Source organism: Crotalus tigris, unplaced genomic scaffold, assembly GCF_016545835.1.
Source record: "Crotalus tigris isolate CLP2741 ecotype Arizona unplaced genomic scaffold, ASM1654583v1 scf7180000017685.4511686, whole genome shotgun sequence".
In the NCBI taxonomy this organism is placed as follows: Eukaryota; Metazoa; Chordata; class Lepidosauria; order Squamata; family Viperidae; genus Crotalus; species Crotalus tigris.
The window spans coordinates 3,199,394-3,223,743 of record NW_024096565.1 but is presented as its reverse complement, the minus strand read 5'-3'; the positions used below and the strand labels follow the sequence as shown (position 1 = coordinate 3,223,743).

At 40.9% G+C, this 24,350-nt stretch overlaps 1 protein-coding gene across 8 annotated transcripts in view; it reads right to left on the bottom strand.

Annotated features, from left to right (window-relative positions):
- Positions 1-17,391, bottom strand: part of NALCN (sodium leak channel, non-selective) — a 222,774-nt gene extending 205,383 nt beyond the window's left edge. For 6 of the 8 annotated variants that reach the window (XM_039337739.1, XM_039337745.1, XM_039337743.1 and 3 more), the window contains exons 1-2: positions 16,728-17,121; positions 5,837-5,953 (exon numbers count right to left, since the gene is read on the bottom strand). The gene's annotated coding sequence lies outside the window, so the exon portion shown is untranslated. The other 2 variants (XM_039337741.1, XM_039337740.1) reach the window with 2 other exon arrangements.
- Between the last annotated feature and the right edge of the window lie 6,959 nt (positions 17,392-24,350).

Here is a 24,350-nt window from a genome sequence, read left to right as displayed (position 1 = left end):
AGCAGCTTTCAATAGAAAACACCTGGATGCAAGCTGAATTGAGTTGGCTGACAGGAAGTCTAACATTAATTCTGCTAATCCAAACCTGTTTAGGGTTGGATTAGCAGGAATAGGTAGATTTTTGAAAGAAGTTACCTGTGATAGGAATGAATGTGTGAAACTAGAAAAGATAATAAAAATACTTCCAAATAACCATGATGAATATAAGACTTCTTATAGGAGTACATAATGCTAATTAAGCTAAAAGTGAATCATACAAGCAAGAACTCAAGTCTTTTTCTATAGATTTGACAATCTAAAAAGTGTAAACTGCTTTCTAAATTGCTTCTCCATATACCTTAATTTCTTTCATTTAAAACTGGCAAACTGTAGCATGATATTGGTTGACCGATGACAATTTTAAACAAACTTCTTTCCAACAGGTAGAATTATGGTTAGTAAATCCATATTAGACTGCAGCTCCTATTTGGACATAATCATATTAAGATGTACAATCAAAATGAGTAAGAAGAGCCAAGAAAAGACATGAGATACTATTATTCATACTCCCCAAAGTTTATGTAACTAGAAACTGAATCCAAAATCTGACAGAGAAACTGGGTGCAAAATCTGACATAATATTTTACTTGAAACTTAAACTTATGAGTGCTTAAAATCTGAAATGATTTTTATAACTGTCTTAAATAAGCATGTGTTTTTTATTTAAAAAATATTGATCTTACATAACATTTATGTGTATAAACAAATCGGCCACTGTATTTTATATTTTCCTGCAAACTTCCCAATTTGACTATCTTCGGAAATAATAGGTTTGGCACTCTTAGAATTTTTACTCATGATAGCTGTGAACTCTGGAAATTATAAATTCAGCCTATTAAAGAAATACTAGTTGGAGAACAATGTTTCATTTAACTCATGCTAGAGAATTTTCTTTTATTTTGTTTGGTAAATTTATACAAGTTGTCCATCTCACATACACGACTCTGAGCAGCATACAATGTTAAAAATCACAAAAAATATAAAAAAGTAACCAAAGAGGTAGCAAAAAAACCTAAAAACTTTAAAAACAATAAAAATCATAAAAATTATTTAAAACCCACTAACTTATGGGGTAACACTTATTCCTAATTATACAGCCAGTTTGCAGACTCTGTGCCAATGTTACTGGATCCCAAGGCCGAAGGCAAAGCCATGTTTTCAGACCCTTCAGGAATGTTGGTGCCAATCTGATCTCAGCAGGAGTGACGTTGTAAAGGGTGGCAGAAAAGTCTCTCCTGGGTCTTGTCAAATTACATTCCTTTGTGGGGGGAACCCACAACATGCCCTTCCTGTGAGATCTGATAGATATGCTTGGCAAGAGACAGTTCCCTCAAACAATCAAACAATACATACATGCATTCCACCATATAACTCTAGATTTTCTGATATTCCCAGTTTTATCTGGAATTCATACACTATATCATTCCTAACTCTAATTCAAATTTTCACTGTAATATATCATTGTCAACCAAGAATAAAAAGATACACTGAAGCTAAACTTCTTTGCTGGTACTACATAGGCACAACTGTGCAGTTTACTTTCCAGTAGTATAGAAAAGGCTTGCAGCTGATCCTTTCTGATTTCACAGTCTGGCCCATAGCCCTGGTATTCCCTGGTGATTCCCGATTGAAATACAAACCATGCCTAACCTTGTTTAACTCCAAATCTAGGCACTTGCTGAAAGCTAAAAATTAAAAGGAGTATATGGGAGTGCATGCATATATATGTCTACATACAAACATATCAATAGAATAAGATATCAGGGATCTTGGAGGTCTTCTAGTCCAACCCCCTACTAAAGCAGGAGACCTTATACCATTTCAGACAGGTGGCTGTCCACAACTTCTAAAGGCAAGCCATTCCACTGGTTGATTGTTCTCACTGTCAGGAATTTTTTCCTTACTTGTAGGTTGAATCTCTCCTTGATTAGTTTCCATCAATTGTTTCTTGTCTTGCCTTCTGGTGCTTTGGGAAATAGGTTGACCCCCCTCTTATCTGTGGCAGCCCTTTAAATATTGGAATACTGCTATCATGTCTCCCCTGGCCCTTCTTTTCACTAGACTAGCCACATGAAATTCCTACAACCATTCATCATGTTTTAGTTTCCAGGCCCCTTCTCTGCATTTTTTCAAAAGTCTCAACCTCTTTTTTATAATGTGATGGCCAAAACTGTGATGCAGTATTCCAGGTGTGGTCTTATTAAGGCTTTGTAAAGCAGTACTAGTACCTCATGTGATCTTGACTCTATCTCTCTGTTAATGCATCCTATGATTGCACTGGCTTTTTTGGCTGCTGTCACACACTGCTGGCTCATATTTAAACGATTGTCCACTAAGACTCCAAGACCCCTCTCGCAGTTACTGCTATTGAGCCAGGTTTCACCTAATCTGTACTTGTGCAGTTGCTTTTTTCTTGCTTTTCTCTTCACTGAATTGCATTTTGTTAGATAGGGCCCATTGTTCAAATCTGTCGAGATCCATAAGGATCTTCTGCAGTACTGACTATTTCTGCCAGCTTAGTGTCATCTGCAAATTTGATGAATTCCTCCTTCTATTCCCTACTATTTCCTCATCAAATTGTATTTAAAAATATTGAAGAGTATTGGGCCTAAAATAGGACCTTGGGATACCCCACTGCTTACTTCCCTCCATGTAGATGTAGTACCATTAAGGACTACATGTTGAGTGCAGTTTATTAGCCAGTTACAAATGTATCTGGTGATGATGTTGTCTAATCCACATTTTTCTAGCTTACTAAGAAGTAGCTTGTGGTTTACTTTGTCAAATGCCTTTCTGAAATCCAAGTATACTATGTCCACAGCATTTCACTGGTCTATTAATTTAGTCACTTTGTCAAAGAATTAAATAAGATTGGCTCTACTTTTGATAAACCCATGCTGGCTTCTTATTATAACTTTATTTGCTTCTAGGTGTTTTTTTATTATCTTTTCCAGGATCTTCCCAAGAACTGATTGGTCTGTAGAAACCTGTGTTTGTCCCCCCCCCCCTTTTTTTTTTTTTTTTTTTTTGAAGATGGGAACCACATCAGCTCTTTTCCAGTTCTCAGGAAATTCCCCGGTGCTCCAGAATCTTTGAAAAATATTGTACAATGGTTCTGAGATAACATCTGCCAGCTCCTTCAGAACTCTGGGATGTCATTTGTTAGGTCCTGGTGATTTGAAAATATCAGATGTGTTCTCTTACCATTTTCTTCCTTAGTTTAATTTTTATTTCTAATCTGTCTTTTACAGTTATGCTTTTGATGGATTATGTTTTCTAGTAGATTATATCCCTGTTTAAAACAAGAAAATTTCCAGTTCTAAACTTTCATTTGCAAAAAAAAAAAACCTCATTAAGCCTTAAAGAAATCAGGAAGAATTTTCTTCTTGGAAACTATATTCAGATTGCTTCTGGATTTTGTGAAAATATGTGGAACTCCCAGATTTCATGAGAACAAGCTTGACACTCAATTTCCAATGTTTAGTTTCCATGGAAGCAACAGAATAATTTGGAATGCAGAGGGGAGAGAAAAAGGAAACAGCAGAAATGATACATATCTTGATATAGTTTTGGTAAAGAAATTTCTGAATAACATTGTTTGGTGATTGAAGAATTCAGAACTTGGCAATTAGGATAATAAATGAATCAAAGATAATTATACTGAAAGGCCATGCTCTGCTTTTAGTCTTTATGATCTTAAATCTCATTTTAATCTAGTGAGAGTACAAGGAAGAACCATACGGCAGCCTAATTCAATTCCCTTTCCAGCATACTCGAAATATTAACATGATGAAATGAATATCTGAACTATGCAATGTCAATATAGTATATAACAGAACTAGAATTTTGAAAACTGATTTTATGTTTAAATATGTTGACTCTTTTCTAAAAACATGGGATATAATGTGTACAGTACACTATTACGTCTCATTAATTTCAACATGTGTTGATATACTTCACTTAAGAATGCCTGCAATTTAACTCGGCTTTACTTTTATTTTTAATGAACCTTTTCAACAACTCACTGATAATCTCTGAACTTTTTTTCTACTTCAGTTTTGTCCCCACCCCCACCCCCCAAAATGGTTCAATGACACAGCTCATAGACCAGGATAGGCAACCTTGGCTCTTTTATGACTTGTGGATTTCAACTCCCAGAATTCCTGAGCCAGCATAGCTGGCTCAGGAATCTGGGAGTTGAAGTCCACGAATCATAAAAGAGCCAAGGTTGCCTACCCCTGACATAGACTCAGTTTCGGTGACTTTGGGCTAGTCATTGTCTCTTAGCCCTACCCACCTCACAAAGTTGTTGTTGGGGGAAAACAGGAGGGAAAAGGAGTCTTAAATATGCTCGATGTATTTTTAAAAAGTAAAGGTGGAATATAAATAAACAATTGAATAAAAACAAACAAGCACTATCCCAATAGATGAATATTCCATTTGAATTAATAGTAGATGAGAAAAAATGTTTTATATGTGACATGGTCACTTAAAATTTTTTTATCAACTGATCATTTCAGAAAATTGTATTCAAACAACCAATCCACACAATTGGTGTGCTTTATTTCTAAATAAATAAAACATACATTATATAACTGGGGTCCCTAACCTGTTGGCCACTGGACCCTGGGAATAGCTGGCGAGCCCTGCCCCACTCACAGTAACATCACTGTGCAGGCGCCAGTGGCCCTTTTGCACATGCGTGTGGGTGCCAGGGTGCGGGCCGTGAGCGTGTGCAGCCTGTTTGTGCAGTGTGTGGGCGCCAGAGCACAGGCCATTTGACCATGTGCACGGGTGCCAGTGCGCATGCTATGGGTATGCATGGCCCACTTGAGCATGCACGCACCTGTTTGCACATGCACCCGTGGTTGCGCACACGCACATTGCCCTGCTGTTCCCTTTCCTTCCAGGCCACCAAGTCGGAAAGGTTGGGGAACTCTGCTATATAATATATAAATAAAAAGGTAAAATATTTAAAAGTATTCATCATTGACATATCTTGCCCATCTTCTTGGAACTCAAGATGGCTTTTGTGTGGATCGCTCATCATTTTATCTCCAAAGCGATTCTACTGGATAACTAGCTAAAAGAGAGATAACTGAAGCAGAGAAACCAACAGATCCCATATAAAATATTTTACACAAACTTAAATGAAGACCGTGGAACCATGTGACAGGACCATGGTGGTGAACCTATGGCACGCATGCCACAGGTGGCCCGCAGAGCCCTCTCTGTGGGCATGCGTGCTGTCACCCCAACCCTAGGCCTTCAGCTGGATTTTATAAAACCTTTTTGCTTTAGGCCACTGCCGCTTGTGCAAAAAAAAAAGGTTCAATCAATCAATTTCAACTTCTCGCGGGGGAAAAAAACTCGCAAAGTTGGAATTGATTGATTGAACTTTTTAGTCCCACCCATGCTGCCATTACCACTGCAGCCACGCCCATCCAATGGGCCATTCCCATCTAATTGGCCACACCCACCCAATGGGCCATGCCCACCCGGCATCCGACAATACATAAGTGGGTTTTGGGTTGCAGTTTGGGCACTTGGTCTCTAAAAGGTTCGCCATCATGGTGATAGGACATATACATGAAAAAGTAGCAGATGTTATCCACAAAGACCACTTACAACCAAAGAACACAACATGGCATTACTAAGCTCCCTCCAATCAACACCCAAGGTCATAATGGTAACTGAGAAGCAGTATGGGTAGTCCATGACTTATGACCATAATGGAGCCTGCCCATTACAGTTGCAAGTTGTGATAGTTGTAAAAGCGGGTCATTATATTACTGACCTGATTTTATCTTTTTTTGCAGTCGTTAAACCAATCACCATGGTCATTAAGTGAATCCATCATCATTAAGCGAATACCACAGTTATTAAGTGAAGCCATTGTTTGCTCTGGGGTCTTCTGCAAAAAAAAATGGAAGTAAATGCTGGTTTTTGGCAAAAATGTGGCAAATCGCAGCCATGTAAACCGCAGATATTGTAAACAGCTATAAGTATGGGCTGCCAGATGAAACGTGGCCATGGAGAGATGGCTGCTGGAACATCAAACATTCACTAAGCAGCTGGTCGTAAGTCAAGGACTACTATAAGCATTTCAAATCAACCATATCAAAAATGCAAAAAAATAAAAATAAAAAATACTGCATCCAGAAGCAGTAAGTAGAATTACTCTAACTAAAATTTTCCTGAAATTTGTTGAGAGGGTGGCTGACACTCAGCTGCAGAAAATCTCGATTAAGATTATCTAGACCAGGGGTGTCAAACTGCCGGCTCACGGGCTGGATGCATCATAGCAAAACCGCATCCACTCCATTGCCGGCAATGACAAAAAAAGTCGCCTTACGTCACGACACGTCACATGATGTTGCGAGTTTGACACCCCTGATCTAGACCCTTTTCAGTTAGAATTGAGACTGGGTTTTGTATTGAGACAGCATTGACTATGCTTGTGGATGATCTCTGGAGGGCTCTGAATAGGGGTGGCTTGTGATGCGATCAACCACAGTATCTTTCTTGACCTGCTCCGGGGACTGGAAGCCGCACCCACCTCATACCCGGCTATGAGGATCTGAATAGAGAGGATCTAGATCCAATTCAACCTTAGCAAGATGAAGTGGTTTGGGGGTTTTGGCTCCCCAGGCTTCAATGATATGTGATCCGACTCTTGAATGAGTTGCGCTTTCCTGAAGAGGGCTAGAATGTAATTTGGGAGTTGTCCTACATTTCTTGATTGAGGAGCAGATGGCCAATGTGTCTAAAGAGGCCTTTGCACAGTTTTATTTTGTGTATCAAATGGACTGCAATTGAAAACCATTTAGAAGTTACAGCTGGTCCAGAATGAAGGATACCTACAGGACTTTGGTTTGCCTGCATTATGCCGCTCTTGTATGAACTGCACTGGCTCTTAATTTTTTCTTTCTGCAATTCAAAGCACTAGTTGTCACCTTCTATCAACACTAGCTACAATTATAAAATATTGCTGTTGGCTCCTGGTTCCCTGAGCCAATACAGAAGGTATTGAAGCAGCCTAGAGATCTAGGAGAAGAATGGATGCGAGGATCTCCAACCTAATCCTCCCACGGTTCTTCTATACACACAGCCAAGGCTATCTTCATATTAAGTCCCCACTTTAAAACAGTCTGAAACAGGTCTAGATAATTTCTTCATTCAGGGTCTTCTGCAGCTGCGATTTGACTAATTTTTCAATAGCTGAATATACCACCTTCTCCTTCAAAGAGACTGCTTAACACATGTGCCCAGCTGCAAATCACTCTGAGTGAACTTGATCCAACAAACAGGTGGCCAAAATAATAATGCAGAGAACCATTTTGTCAAACGTCTCCTCAAATTCAATCAGAAGACTAGCCCCAAGCAGACCTGCCCAGTCAGAGCCCAACATAGCATAGATCTGAGTGACTTCATCCACTAGGTCAGTGTTTCTCAACCTTGACAATTTTAAGGCATGTGGACTTGAACTCCCAGAATTCCACAGCCAGCAATGCTGGCTGTGGAATTCTGGGAGTTGAAGTCCACATGCCTTAAAATTGTCAAGGTTGAGAAACACTGCACTAGATAGCAAAAATATTCCTCACAGCAACTCTGGAGATGAACCAGTGGTCTGTCTCTGACGTTCTGACTTATATCCTACGTGAGGCTTAATAATCAAAGACTTAATTTTAAAGCATATTGACTACTACCTATAGAACTCTGCAACCCAGCCATGCACATAGCTGACATAACAGAAAAAGGCATGTCAAACTGTCGGCTTGCGGGCCGAAACCACGCCCACCCCATTGCTGGCAATGGGAAAAAAGTCGCGGTATGTCGCGCAACGTCACGTGACATCACAAGTTTGACATGCCTATAATAGAAGGATATATACAACTTTGTCAACCAACAAACCTCCCTGTCCTACAACCAATAAACCTCACTGTCCTTTACTTCTTGCCTCAATGATGTTATCTAATACGATCATTAAATAGTTGCTAGCAAAATAGAGCCCAGACAACTCTAACATTCAAGTTACCCAGTGAGCATCCATGGCTAAGAGTGGACTTGAGTCTAGGACTCATGAATGAAGGCAAATATACACTTTGCGGGACAATGTTGCAGGAACCAATCTGGGTCAGTTACTAGGACCAGAGTGAGGGAAGTTAGCCCAGAGAAGAAAATATTAAAAAGGGCAGAAAAATATATTTTTTCCCAAAAGGACTTTTTAAAACCAAACCTGGCCCCAAATCTATCTCTCTGCCCCAAGCAAGACTTTAGCCCCATACAAATGCAGATGTAAAACCATCAGAAAGTTGAAGCCAGAGCAATCAAGAAGACAAAGAGAAGATCTGCATACCCCACCCAAACTCTAGGAGTCATTAGCCCCATCACCTGGGAAGTAGGATATGATAATAGGATTAAACCACAGATATCAAGGCCTAGACAAACACACAGAAACAGCCTCAAGGTTCATGCCACAGGAACAGGAAACTATTCCAAACAAGGCTAGAGAGGGTATAAAAAAACCTACTGCCCGTGTGCTCTCTCTCTTTCCTCTCCTTTGCTCTTTCCTGCAAGGGCCATCTTTCTGCTTCTTCAATAAACTGTAACCTTCTTCCCAAAGCAGTCTCCATGTTGCCTATTTATTCCCGGCTTGGATGAACCAGGATGAAGACTTATGAACCAGGATGAAGACTTACTTCTCACAAGAGGTTTAGTCTTCTGAGCTTCTTTAGGGAACCTCTCTCTCTCACCAAAACATGTATTATGTTTAGGACTCCCAGGTCCTAGTCCAGTATCTCTATCCATACTGTCTCATCCGTAATTCATCATCAAATATGTAATAGCTGTGCATTTCTTAATGATCATTTGTGCTGAAACAGGCCGGTTGTGGCTACTAGATACTTGAGCCCGCTTCAGAAATTCACAGAATATGATTCAATTTAATTATTATAAGCTTTTATCTAGAGTTTTTATTCCATACTAACCATTTCCCAAATGTTTTTGGTCAAGACTGGGCCATTTTTTTTTTTAGCTAAGTAACTGCACTTTTAAAAATGCATTATTTTGCTGTCAGAGAACCAAAGGATTGTGTCCAGATGTGGTGACGTCAACATGGGGCAGGTTTAAAATTATATTGGGTTGGGGATTTGGATTATTTTTTTAAGTAACTGTGTGAAAACATTCAGAGGTCTGATGTGCCTATCTTGAAGAAAATTACAGAGCAAGTTTACTGCTGAATTTTAGTGGCATAAGCAAGGGTTCTGAGAGAGTTATAGATTCACATGAAGTTATAGATTGTCCACTCCTAGTATAAGTGCTTCACGTACTCTGGTTCATGCACTTGGGCCACCATTGACCTCTTTCTGAACATAGATCACAGCATCTATAAATGTTCTCGTGAACTGCCTGTGATTCAAGCAAATGAAGAAGCCTATGCCTCAAACATTTTTTAAGTGGCACATAGGGTATAGATCCATTTATTTGAAATTGGTATTTATATCATTCCACCATAAGTAAGAAGCATTAATGATACAGTATGCAAACTGATATAATTTTTTTTTTGAGCATACATTTTACCAAGCTTTCTATTTCAAGTACTATACAAAAATTGCTCCCAGACCATGAGATATACTGTTTTGAGCATTTTAGAAGTATTTCAAGCTCAAAACAGCACTATTTCATGCTCTGGGTACTCAAAAACAGCTCACAGAGCAGCCTATTTTCAAATCTAAACTGTAAGCTTTGAGCTATTTCATGCTTGAAACATTTTGTATACCCATACAACATACAAATGTTTCATGCTTGAAACATTTTGCATTTTGAAACATTTTGCATACCCCAAGAGATACAAGAGAAAAGATATGAAGGAATAGCAGTCTGATAACGAATAAGCAATAGCATCTTGGCTAAACTTACATATCAAAATGATAGGTGTTTTTTTTTTACTACAGGACATTACAACCTAGGATAACTATAAAAGCTGGAAAAGGCACAATTTATCAAGGTAGAATACCCTGAGATAGTAAATATTTACAGAAAGGACATTGGAAAGTTAAAGGTCAGAATCAATTAAAGTTGGTGAGAGGTTAAAAAACAGCAAATAGAGCTTCTTTAGGTATGTTCAAAATAAAAGGAAAAGAAAATATCTTTTCATCAGCTGTTCAATCAAGATGGCTAGCAAAAAAAAAAAAGGGTAATGGATAGCAAAGAAAAGATAGAACTGTTCAAAACTATTCTGGTCCAGTGTTCTCCAACAAGAGGGAATGTGTTCTACTGAGTAATTCTGAAAAGTAGGACAGAGGAACAAACTGAAAAGTTACCAAGTAAAATGAAACTGCTATTTATGTCCAACGATTTTAAATTTTAAGATGAACTTCATCCTCGTGTACTGAATGGCCTCCTTGATGTACTGGCCAAACCTTTTATGATCTTTGAATAATCTGCAGAAAGGAGGAGGAGGAGGAGCAAGTGTAGGAGAACAAATATCCCTATCTTCAAAAAAGGGGAAGAAGAGGATTCAGCAATCCTCTTCACTTCGATATCAACACATGGGAAGATTCTAAAGGAGGTCATAAGTTGATGGATCCATGAGCACTTTGAAAATAATGTAGCCAAAAGCCACACTGACAGGTTTTTGCCATAACATTTTGATTGAATAGCTTCCTTAGTATAATGGAAGAATGCTGCGGACATATCTTGATTTCATTTAATACAATGACATGGGATAGCACTATAACTAAGGAGGAGCAAAGCAGAATTAGTGCTGAAAGAATAAATTTTGTTTTTAACTTTGCTGTACATCACCCAGTGTCACTTGACTGTTAGATGGGAGGGGTATGTAAATATGATGAATAAATAAATAAAATCAAACTGGATGGTGATATTAAATGGAGAGACAGGAGGTTTACTCTAGAGTCTTGGACTGAACATCTTTATTTTTGATTTGAAGAAATATTTGTTAAACCTGTAGATAACACAATACTGGGTGATTTGTTACAGTACGATCTTTGCAAACAGAAATAAAATTTGAAACAATTTTGAACAGTTAGACAAATGGGCTGAAATAACAGTATGAAATACATCAGTGAAATGCACAGTTGTGCTCTTAGGAAACAACCATCTAATGTGAAACACAGAATATGGGATATTTGGGTTGGCAAAAATACTTGTGAAAATGATCTTGGAATAGTAATTGATTTCACACTGAATATGTATCAGCAGTGATGTGGCTGCAAAACAAGCAAAAACTATTTTAGACACCATGAACTGCAGTTTCTAAAACATGGGGCAATAATTACTCCATTTTTACTCTACATTGTTCATATCTTATCTTGAACAATAGGTTCTGTTCTGGGCATTACAATTTAAAAATTCAGAAAAGTGGTAATAGGACTAAAAGAGAAAGACAGCAAGGATGAGCAAGGGATTATGAAGAGAGATGAAAGGATCTGAAAACGATTTAGTCTTGAGAAGATTGAAACAGCATATGACAGCATTCTTCAAAAATGTCACCTTGAAAAACTTTTAAAAAATTATCTTCTCAGAAGGCAGGAATCAAAATACAGGTAGTCCTTGACTTACAACCATTTGATCATCAACCCAGGGCCTCCTTCACTACCAGAGGCACCACATGCTCCAAATAACAACTGCAATGGGGAGAGTAGAGATTGGTGAGCACCTCACTTAAATGACCACAATGTCATATCATAATTCTGGGCTCCACTATGGCCGTAAGTCAAGGACTACTTGTAATAGAGAATACTACAAAAAAGATAGATTCCACTTGTCTTGGCAAAAGCTCCCAGACACAGAGAACATTTTAATAATGGAACTAATTACTCAGAAAGGTGCTAGTTACTAGGAGAGTAAGTGGCAAGGATGTCCATGAATCCAGAGTGGGAGTAAAAAAAGTAAACATGATCGCAGGAGTGCAGTTGAAACCCTAGTTTTTTGTATGCATGTACAAAAAGGTGGGACCATGTTGCCACTATAACCACCATCTTGATTTTCTTTACTGCATATCATGGACACCATTGGGTACGGTGCTCCCTTTGCTGGATGTACTGTATTCCGCTTGACAGTAAACAATTATCTGTTGGGGATACTTTAGTTAGCATGCTTGTATAGGGCAAGAGGTGATACTTAACAGCTCTTTCCACCTCTATAATTCTATGAATCACATGTATCGTACCACCAATATAGGATGCTGTTGAAGGTAAGAGCTGGTATCTGGAGTCCATTAGGAATGAATAACAAGAAATAACCTCAGATTAAACTGTACCAAGATGAAATTGCTGGTGATCATAAGCTTCTAGGCAACTCATGACCAACAGATCTACTGACTGCTCTAAACAAAGCTATAGTCTCCTTGAAGAAATTAGGCTGTGATCAAGTAGTCCTCCTGGTCTTGCAACAACTACCAGAGCAGCACAAGGAAGCTATACCCAGATAGGCTTTGCCCAGCTTCAGGTTAGTTACAACCTATACCTGGAAAGGAAGATCTTGAGATATTTGTTTGTTAAATTTATTTGCCACCCATCTTGCCATGGGGCTACTCTGGGCGACTTACAACAATAAAACAAAAAACAAAATGATAAAAAATGTAACAATAATAGAAAGGAATGAAACAATAAAAATAAACAGTTCAAGTACAGTAATATGAAATTAAAAAGATGAGTGGAGGGGGAACAGGAAGTGCAGAGGGGAAGATGGGACCAGCAAATTAGTCTAGCAATCCCACCTCCAGCGATGTACTCCCCTATTGGGTCCCAGGCCAACTGTCAGAGCCAAGTCTTCAGGCCCTTGCAGAGTGTTAGGAGGTGGGGGCAAAACTTACTCCAGGGGCAGGATGCTCTAGAGAGCTGGAGCTACAGCAGAGAAGGCTCTTCTCCTGGATCCCTCCAGTCAGAGATCCTCAAGAGGCCTCCTCTATCAGTATGCGTAGGGCAGGCTTTTCTTAGCAGGACGAGTGGGTTCATCAGGTAGTCGGGACCTATGCCATGGAGGGCTGTAAAAGTCATAACCAACACCTTGAACTGCACCCAGAAGCAAACTGGCAGCCAGTGCTGCTTGCAAAGCAATGGTGTAACATGGATCATTCTATGCCCCCCCCAAAAAACACTATTTGTGCTGACGCACTTTGTACCAGCTGAAACTTCCAAATGCATTTCAAGGGTAGCCCCATGTAAAGCGCACTGCGGTAATCCAGACAAGACTAGGGCTTGAATGACCAAGTGCAGGGAGTCCTGATCAAGGAAACGCCACAGTTGGTGCATAAATCAAAGCTGTACAAAGACTCTCTTATAGTCATGCCCGCCATCTGATTTTCGAGCAGGAGTTGTGAGTCCAGAGAGCTCCTAAGTTGTGAACTGGACCTGAACATGGTAGGGCAACCCCATCCAAAACTAAACATGTCAGACCAGATCTTGAAATTCCATGCACCCAAAGCTATTTGGTCTTGCCAGTGTTCAGTTATAGCCCACAGGCCCCCATCCAGGCCCCTACGGCCACCACCCACCATGAGAGGGTAGTGACAACATCACTCGGTCACCAGATGTGGAGATGTAAAGTTGAGTATCATCAGCATATTGATAATATTTCAACCCATGATGATGAATGATCTCACCCAGCGGCTTCATGTAGATATTAAAGAGTGGACAGAATACCAAGCCCTGCAGTATGCTCTTAGAGAGCACCACTCTCTACCAAGATTGATTGGGAACAGCCTTCACATCTAATTTCCATTAAATACCACTTTATAATATCTCAGTAAGATCATGCTTGGAATACTGCATCCAGTTTTGGATGTTTGGATGCTAGATGTTGGGACTCTAGAAAGAGTGCAGAAAAGAGCAACAAAGATGATCAGGGGACTGGAGACTAAAACATATAAGGAACGGTTGCTGGAATTGGGTATGTCTAGTCTAATGAAGAGAAGGACGAGGGGGGACATGATAGCAGTGTTCCAATATCTCAGGGGTTGCCACAAAGATGAGGAGTCAAGCTATTCTCCAAAGCATCTGAAGGCAGGACAAGAAGCAATGAAACTAATCAAGGAGAGAAGCAATCTGGAACTAAGAAGAAATTTCCTGACAGTTAGAACAATTAATCAGTGGAACAACCTGCTTCCAAAAGTTGTGAGTGCTCCAATACTGGAATTTTTAAAGAAGAGATTGACAACGATTTGTCTGAAATGGTGTAGAACTTCCTGCCTGAGCAGAGGGTTGGACTGGAAGACCTCCAAGGTCCCTTCCAACTCCATCATTCTGTTATTTTGTTATTCTGTTAGTGACTGTTTGAAGTTACAATGGCACTGAAAAAAGTGCGTTATGACCATTTTTCACACTGATTTACATTTGGATGCTTGACAACTGTTCACATTTATGATTGTTACAGTGTCCCAGGGTCATGTGCCCATCTTCTGCAACCTTCTGACAATTAAAGTCAATTGGGAACCAGATTCACTTAACAACCATATTACTAATTTAACAACTGCAATAATACACTTAACAAATGTGGCAAGAAAAATCATAAAATGGGACAAAACTCACTTAGCAAATTTCTCACTTAGCATTACAAATTCTGGGGTCAATTATGGTCGTAACTCAAGGACTACCTGTACCTCTGTTCTCAACATCACACCAAACTACAGTTGCTGATGTACTCTAAAGAAAATCTTGCTAGTTAATTGGTATGAAACCAGCATAGTTTGAAGCATACTTAACCATCAAAGTTTTTAACCAAAAGCTTCACTCAAGTCTATAATACAATTATAACTTATCCCCTGGCTAAATTACATCTTTGTTTTTTAAAAATGTTTTCCTTGTCTTAATCATGCTTTTATAGTTATATTATGCAGAAATGCTCTGATATTTTGCAGCACAACCTATATCATTCAAAAGCTAATCTTGAGTTTATTTACAAATTGTTGTGCCTAAGATTTCAACATACTGGTGAGTAATTAACACAGATATTTACCTTACACTGAATGTATTTTTAAACCACTGGGCTATATAAACTGGCATGGGGGAGATTGATTGGTTTCATGCACTGCTTAACTGTGATTTACTGAATAAGTAATAACTGATTGAATTTGTTCAGCACACTGCCCCACAGACAATGGTTAAGAAATGTAAACCTCTAAGCTTTGAGTTTGCACATCACAATTAATTAAAACTAAGCAGGTTTCATATAATTTAATGTGATTAAAGTATTGTTGTTGAAAATTAATATTCAGAAGTCTTAGGCCTTCTAAAATTGTAGTTTGAAGGAATCAATGGAGAGAGGCACAAATAAGATTTTAGTCAGTAAAAGGAGTAAGAGCTGAGTTGCTGACTGAGTATCATCTGCTACCACCACAATTAATGGTGGTCACCCCAGGTGACACCTCATCTAAGAATCTCATGGCAGCCCATGAAACCTAACAAAGTCCTTGCAGGATTCTTAAATGTTAAGGGGCATCTGTTCAACACAAACTAGTCCACCACAAGAGTTGTGGTGGCCCAGAGGTTAGAACACAGTACAGGTAGTCCTCAACTTACAACAGTTCATTTAGTGACTGTTCAAAGTTACAATGGCACTGAAAAAAGTGACTTATAACTGTTTTTCAGTTATGACCTTTCCAGCATCCCCACAATCATGTGATCAAAATATGACTGTTGCTGTCTCCCAAGATCATCTGATCACCTTTTGTGACCTTCTGATAAGCAAAGTCAATGGGGAAACCAGATTCACTTAAGAACCAGTTTACTAACTTATCAACTGCAGCGATTCACTTAACAACTATGCAAGAAAGGTCCTAACACAGGGCAAAACTATTTAACAAATGTTTCACTTAACAACAGAAATTGTGGTTGTAGGTCAAGGACTACCTGTACTGCAGGCTAATTCTGCCAACTGCCAGCAGTTCAATCCTGACTGGCTCAAGGTTGACTCAACTTTCCATCCTTCTGGGGTCAGTAAAATGAGGACCCAGATTGTTGGGGTCAATATGCTGACCCTGTAAAAACCGGTTAGAGAGGGCTGTAAAGCACTGTGAAGCTGTATAAAAGTCTAAGTGCTATTGCTATTGCTATCTATATGTCTCAAACTGACCAGTGAACTGATCCCAATAAAACACTATGACCTGCAAACTCAAACCTTCGAGGTTTACATTTCTTAATCATGGTTTGTGGAGTAGTGTGCCGAACAAATCTAATCAAATTCCTTCCCCCCACCACATAACACCATCCTTTAGAGCTCTGAATTTGAGGCTTCTGGAAGACCCAGCTTTATTTTGTCCCTGAACAGAGTATCTGTGCTGGGGAGCTCTCAGCTTCCTCACTTTCTCCTTGGAAGGTGCAGAGAAGCTGCATTATTCTAGTCCCAGGTAAGGAGCCCACCCGGATGTCCCCGGACCAAGCCGAAGGACCGAGGCCTCTTTTGCGGGTGGCCGCCACTGCGCCAGCATTTCTCCACCCCTCCAAGCTTCCTCCTCCCCCCTTTCCCACCCAAAAAAGCACCTCTTCGCCTTTCTCCAGATACCGCACAGCGCCCCGCCATCAAGGAAGCGGCCGCCTCCCCCGTCGAACAGCCCCCCCCGTCGCATCCCTATAGCTGTGCGGGAGGGGAGCGGGGAACGGGGCGAAGCAGCAGGGGAAGCGGACCCCCAACCCAAGCCCGAAAGCCCGCAGACAGCAACCTACCCGCCTGCCTTTCCCTTCATGGCGTTAAGGGACCAGGAAGCTTATTTGGTGGTGTCTTCTCCGGGGAGAGCATTTGGCTTTTTATTATTATTTTTTAAAAGCCGGTCTCCCGAGGCGTCGGCAGCCAGAGAGGGCGTGACCCGCAGGGCGGGGGAGGAAGACGCCGCACCCGGCCGGCCGGCAGGCAGGCAGGCGGCCGGTGGGGGCGACGAGGGCGAGCTTGGTAGCAGGTTTCTCCTGGCTGGCTGGCTGGCCGGCCGCAGCCTTGCGGTCGCCCAGCAACCGCGCTTCCCTGCGAGCATCTCCCGGCGGCAGGCGGGAGCGCGAGAGGACACGCGCAGACGGCGCCTCCTGCCCGGAGCAGGCACGCGGCTGGTTCCCGGCGGTCTAGCTGACATCCCCTCACCTTGGATCGGGCTCCCCCTGGTCCTCGAGCCCGGTCTCCCCAAAAGGAGCGAATGGCGGAGCCAGCTGGGGGGTGGAGGGAGGGGGGAGCTTGCCACCTGGGAATAGAATGTCGGCGTCCTATCTTTGGATGCCGCAGCCCGAGGCACTGCGCAGTTCGGGAAGTTGTGAAAGAGAGAGAGTGGATGGGGGGCTTCGCTTAGGCAGGGGTTCTGGTGGCCTACTTGCAGAGCTGGGAGGGGCGGACCAATTAAGGCCACCGATTTCACCCCTCCTACCCGGAAAGGATTGCCTGATTTGCAAAATGCGACACCCATCATAGGGAGAGTGTGTAAAGTGTCACGGTGCAGGTGCAAAATGGGCAGGGGTTTAACTCAGGTTGGGAACCCCCCCCTTCCCTGGACACCCCACTTTTTGGATCCCTACTGTTGCTGGGCATCTGATCCAAAGACCCTATGGGCCACACTTCCCAGAGAGAGAGAGGGGAAAGGGGGAGAGAGAAGGGAAAGAGGGAGAGACTGCAAAAGGGAGGAGCAATTGCCTTCCCTAGGTGATGGGTTAAGGAAAATGAGCATTTCAAGATTTAGCTAGGAAGGCCTCTGGTCTTTTGTTTGCTCTTGTCCCAGCATGATTATTACTTTCAGAAGTACAATACCATAAGATTCAGTTCTGTAGGCCCAGGCCCAGGCTGAATTCTGTATAGAAGGACAGAGCAAATAGCAGATAGTAGCAAAACATTTATTCTCAACTATACACACCACGATGGAAACTGGTAGATGGGGAAATGCTTCTATCTCTTGCTCAAGAGGAGAGCTTTACTGAGTCACCTGGCAACTTATTTGCAGACCCGTGCCTCATCCCACCTAGCCAAACCCATCTATCTATTAGGAAACGGAGATGACTGAGGTTAAAAATGGTTGTTGATGATGGTTGTTAATGCTTTTCCACCTTTACCTGTAGAATAGTTGTTTGATCTCTGGAAATTGCTGAGATATTTTACAGTACCTGGCTTAAAAACAGTAACTGTGAGAGGGATCTTGGAGTCCTAGTGGATGATAACTTGAATATGAGCCAGCAGTGTGCAGCAGCAGCCCAAAAAGCTAATATAATCCTGGGTTGTATAAACAGGCATAGAATCAAGATCATGCAACGTATTAGTACCGCTTTATAAAACCCTAGTAAGACCACATCTGGAATACTGCAGCCAGTTTTGGTCATCATATCACAAAAAAGATGTTGAGAGTTTGGAAAAAAATCAGAGAAGAGCAACTAACATGATCAAAGGCCTGGAGACTAAAACATATGAAGAACAGCTGCAGGACTTGGGTTTGGCTAGTTTAAAGAAAAGAAGAAATAGGGGAAACATGATAGCAGTATTCCAGTATTTGAGGGGCTGCCACAAAGAAGAGGGGGTCACGTTATTCTCCAAAGCACCAGAGGGCAGGACAAAAAACAATGGTTGGAAACTGATCAAAGAGAGAAGCAATCTGGAATTAAGGAGAAACTTCCTGACTGTGAGGACAATTAACCAGTGGAACAGCTTGCCTCCAGAAATCATGGGCACTCCATCACTGAAGGTTTTTAAGAAGAGGCTAGAGAGTCACTTGTCTGAGATGGTATAAGTCAGTCATGGCGAACCTTTTAGAGACTGATTGCAACCCAAAACCCACTTATTTATCACTGGGTGCCAGGTGGGTGTGGCCCACTGCATGGGCATGGCTGTGGTCATGGCAGATTGGGTGGGTGTAGCCAAAGTGGGTGTGGTCACCTCGATGTTGCTCGTGGGGAGGGATGCCTGTGGGGGCCGGGCAGTTGGGGAGATCCAGGGGATCTCTGGCAGGTGGGCGGTGGGCAGGGCGGGGGTGCCATTGTTGCAAGGCAGGGGCAGGGGCCGGGGCAGCTGCTGTCTGACACCATCGGTCCCTGCACACAGAGGCCAGTGAGCGCATGGGGGCTGACTGTCCGTCAGCAGCCACAGCCTGCCAGCCTGTCAACCAGCACACTCTGGGGCTCCGCAGCCTGCTCCCATCAGTTCAGACAAGCCGTCTTTGTGCTGGACGGACGGCCAACAGCTGAGGAGGCGATGCAGTGGGTCGTGCCCAGGAAAAGGAGAGCATGTGAGACCAGGAGGGATGGGAGGGGGGAGGGAAACCAGCCATGCTGGGATGAATCCAAACACGTGGGACCTCAACAAGTGAGCAGGTGGCTGGTTGAAGAGGGACAGTTGTCATCTCCAGGGCATTGTGCGCGTGCCCACAGAGAAGGCTCTGAGTGCCGCCTCTTGCCTGTGTGCCATAGGTTCGCCATCACTGGTATAAGTTCTCCTGCTTGAGCAGGGGGCTGGACTAAAAGACCTCCAATCTCTATTCTATTTCTGGACAGTATGGCAGATTTTGAAAAAAACAAGGGAATGTGGATCAACAGCTAGTAAGATAACTATCTAGCAATTCAATTCTGTTCTTTGGGAATCTATTTTATTTTCCATCCTCCTCAAAAATTTGAAACAAGCCCAGTTAAGAGAAAAGATTAGGGCTGAGGAAATGCAGGGAGTGATTGCATCTATCAATTGGTCTCATTTGAAAAATATTTTCCCCACTCACAGGTAGCTAAAATCTACCTTTCAATGATTGTCAGTGATTCCATGTCTTGGTCTCTGAGGGAAGACATATCCTCTTGATTGAGAAGAGTGGGCATTGAATAGGAGTAAAATACTGTAATTCAGTGTCTTTTCTTTGTTGGCTATAGCATTTTGCCATCTTCACTGAGCTTCTGGTAAGCTAATTCTTTTACCTTTATTTTTCATGTACCTGAAGAAACCTTTTTACTTACCATCTTCAGCACTTTCAGTTTATTCTGGATTTTAGCCTTCTGATATATCTCCGCTTCTATCTGGATACATTATGGTGGCTTGTCAGTTTTTGTTTTAGTGTGTTCACGAACGATCTGTGCTACAGTGCTTTCTTTTGCTTTTTCCCCCCACCAGAATTGTTTGTATTTGTGTTTTTAGTACATTATTTTAGAAACTCTTGATCATATTGAAATTCTATTACTCTTAGTAGTAATAGAATGCTATCCTTCATTAGGACTGTACAGCACTTAGGAAGTAATTCAGAAAAGGAGCTTTGGAGCAATAACAGCTGGATTGCCAGAGTTTGTAACATTGGCACCATGATCCTGGAGCTGCATGTAGTCCATTAGCCATGGGTTGTTACCCTTGACAAATCTCTTATGAGTTGAAATGTCGTTTCTCACTGCTTCAGTCCTTGACTTTCTCCTTAAGCCTACTACAAGGTTGCACATTGTGCAAATACAGGCCAATTGTTTTCAGGCAAGAATATAAACCTGCCTTAAGATAACTAACTTTATTCATATGTAATTTTTTCTTGAAACATAGCCTTTTATTTCACTTGTTCAGGCCCCTAAGTAAACTGCACATACTATTAATTTAGAGCAGTGGTTCTCAACCTTGGCAACTTGAAAGTGTATGAAGCAGGTAGGCTGGCTAGGGAATTCTGAGGGTTGAAACCCACAAGATCCTTAAGTTGCCAAGTTTGAGAAACAATGATTTTGAAGAAAAAAATTGTTAGGGATATTTCCCTTGATCCTTATTTCCAAGATGTTTTTGGTTCTGTCTCTTCATTTGCTTCCTGGAGGACACTTCCCTGGTAATGCGTAGGATCAGCTGTTCACGATTGAGCCCACAATGCTTCTGTTGAAGGAAAAGTCTTCATCATGGTTCAGTCCAAGCCGGGAATAAACAACATGGTGACTGCTTTAGAAAGAAGGTTGCAGTTTATTGAAGAGGAGAGCCAGACAGGAAGATGGCTCTGGAAGAAAAGAGAGCGAGCACATGTAGAGAGTGGGTTTTTATACCTTCCTGAGCCTTTTGTTTGGAGTTGTTCTTGTGGCATGAACTTTGACCTGAATCTGAGTGTGCCTTTCTGGTATTCTGATGGTGGTGGGTTAATCCTATTATGTCCCAAAGGTCATATCCTGCTTCCCTGTGGCTGTGGCTGATGACTCTTAGATTTTTGGTGTGAGGAATTGTTGATCTAGGGATGTTTCTTCCTAATCCCAGTTTCCGGACACCAATCTTTCGGACAAGATTATCACATCTGCAATTCTGCAGACTTGGTTTCTGTTTGGGACAAAGAGACTTGAGGGTGGGGTTGGTTTCTGCCTTTAAATCCTTTAGGGAAATGAATTCTGTCTTTTAATATTTCCAAAAATATTTCTTTCTCTGGGGGGGGGCTGACTTCCCACACTTCAAAATACAACTTTTAATGTTATTTTTTTTATTGTTATTCATTTAACAGAACTCTGTTACCAAGGTCCTGTTAGTTTCCTCTGCTTGCCTGCTCATTTCTATTCAAATCAGTAGATTAGAAATAGATTAAAATCTCTCCTGGCTACTATTGACAATATCATTTAAATACTGTAAATATTCAGAATTGATGTTTGATGTTTTACCTCATGGATTTTTATTAGTCTTGATAGTAAATTCTGAACATATATTCATGCCAATCCTCCCAGATGTATGCATGAACATAATTCTTCATATGAACATGTTACTTCATGATCTGTGGTTATTAGGAGTATGCAGTGACCCAGATTCAAAGGGAAAAAGATGGTTTGGATGCACAGAGGCATTTCATCTTACACCTGCTAGCAATTCCTTAAAGAAGTGATGAGTTTTTCCTCTGCTCATGTGGTGCTAAGAAAAGACAAATTTGATTTAAAGTAATGATGACCACTGTTAGGTCTGTCTCCCCTCACTTTTTTCTCTTTGAATCTGAATTACTCCACAGTCCTAGTGGAAATTAGATGCAAAGGAAGTCCCCTGTTAATAGACACACAACAATCTTTGCCTATTATTTGTGTAAGATAAACAGCTTTTTGAAAGCGTAAGGGTTAAATCTCCAGCCAATTATGATTTTACAAACTAGGTTAAGTTTTTACATTTTAGCTGTTAGTGATTCTGTTTCAAAACACTTTGAAACTTTTGGAGAAGATCACATTAAATAACCCATCAAGGCCCCTGAAAATATTAATAGAAAATACATATTTTTGACAGGTAGACATAAAAATACTTTTCAGTGCTTTCCACATTCCTAGAAATATATTGCTACAAGGCAAAATAATGCTATGGACAGTATGATCTTATAACACAAATGCAAAGTCAAACTCTGCAGCAGAATTGTTAGTGGATATCAGTAAGTGAGAATTTATGTAAATCCATAAATGAAATAACACTGGGGAAATAATATTCATGTAGAATGGTTAGTTGTTCCTTATGATGTCAGCTAATGTCTTTAATCATTACAAGGTAAACATTTGCAAATAATGCCTCCAACAAAACACTGGAGTTGGGTGGCCAATAAATTTAAATTTTTATTTTAAGAGTTAGATTTTGCTTTTCTTTTAAATCAAAACTTTACAATAGATCAGGGCTTTTCAACCAGTGGTACGGGTACCACCTGTGGTACATTGGCACCTGGCAGGTGGTACGTGACCATCCTAGAAAAGTGGTAGTGGGTGAGGGGAATGAGCTGAACTGGTGGCGGCACCGCACAAGCCTGAGTGAGAGATGGCTGGAGCTTGGCGCTGATCCTGACGCTTCTGCTGAGCCCAGAAGAAGCGCCGATCAGCTGGAATGTTGCAGCATCTCCAGGGTCTTGTGATTTACATTCAGATGCTTGGCAACTGATTCATATTTATGACGGTCACAGTGTCCCAGGGTCATGTGAAGTGACCAAAACCTGCTGCAACCACGCAGCAGACGGAGGGAATAAAAACAAAAGACCCCCCCACCCCACCCCCACAGCCATTCCTCAACAGAAATGCTCACAACAATGAAAACCTCAGACAGGAGGAAGAGCACCGTCGAGCGGGCAGGCAGGTGTTTTGCTCGACTGCCTTGGGGGGCACTTTTTCAGTGCCATTGTAACTTCAAACAGTCATTAAGTGAACTGTTGTAAGTCGAGAACTACCTGTACTTTATCACTCCCCCCCTTTTTTTGGTCATCAAGTTTTTGACACCTGGCTAGGCGACTGGTGGTACTTGGATATTGCCATATCCTAAAAGTGGTACAATGGGTGAAAAGGTTGAAAAGCCCTGAAATAGATTACAGTTCAAAGCAAATAATATGCATTAATAAGTCGGTGACAATGACACTCAGTTCAAAATAGGAATCCATAATATGCTTATTACAGTTCAAAACGTGACAATAAAATGCAGCAAGTGTAATACTATATATGTATATTAAATTTCAAAATAAGTGATAACCATTTTTCTGTTTTGAACAGGAACTGAAATCCATAAGTATTAGATAGACATGACTGAAGAGTATGTTAATTTGGTTTTGGAATATCCCTGAATCAAACAAATCATGTAATACCACACCATCCCAGAGTTTGTTTAACTGTGGTTTGCTGAATTAACCAAAGTTGTAGAAACTCAGTCAAAATAATTATGAAACAAAGGGGAAGGCATTTTCAAATCTTCCACATTGATTAATATATAATGCATACAAAATTGTGGTTTTGTATTTATTATTTATTAACAAAGTTTAGATTTCTATCACTGGGTGCTTATGGGACTAAAATAAATCTGGGCAGTTATTTCCTTCTTTGCCCTTTTATATGAGAATACTGAGTTCCTGAAACGTTTCATGTAATGGCATCCTAACAGTTGATTCCCAGTGGCTTTTCTCTTTATAGCCTGGTTAGTTATCATGAAATTGGCTGTGCAATAAGCACATTGAATTTGGGGGGGGGGGTAGAGTTGCCAAAACCGAGAATGTTGTTGTAGCTTCCTTGTAAGTCTCCAGTCATCTTGTCAAATGAAATTTGTTACAAGATTATAAAGTAATAAAATTTATGTGTCAGGGATGATTTTTGTTTGGTTCCTGCCCTCAGCAGGGATTGGAATTTATGACCACAAGACTTCTTCCAACTCTGTGATTCTATCAGTGGGGAACCTTCCAGGATATATGGATGCAATACAGAAGAGCTAATAAAATGTATTTGGCAGTCTTGTTTCAAAGCCATGCCGAATAGAGAAAATGGATTGTTTCTTGTGCCCAAAGGATACAATTAAAAGTAAAGACATTTCATTTACTACTACCAAGAATTCTAATAAGACCATGGGCAGGAATCAAAATTTTGAAAGAAAGTTCACTTGAGTTCATGATTGACTATATAGAGAAATATTTTTAA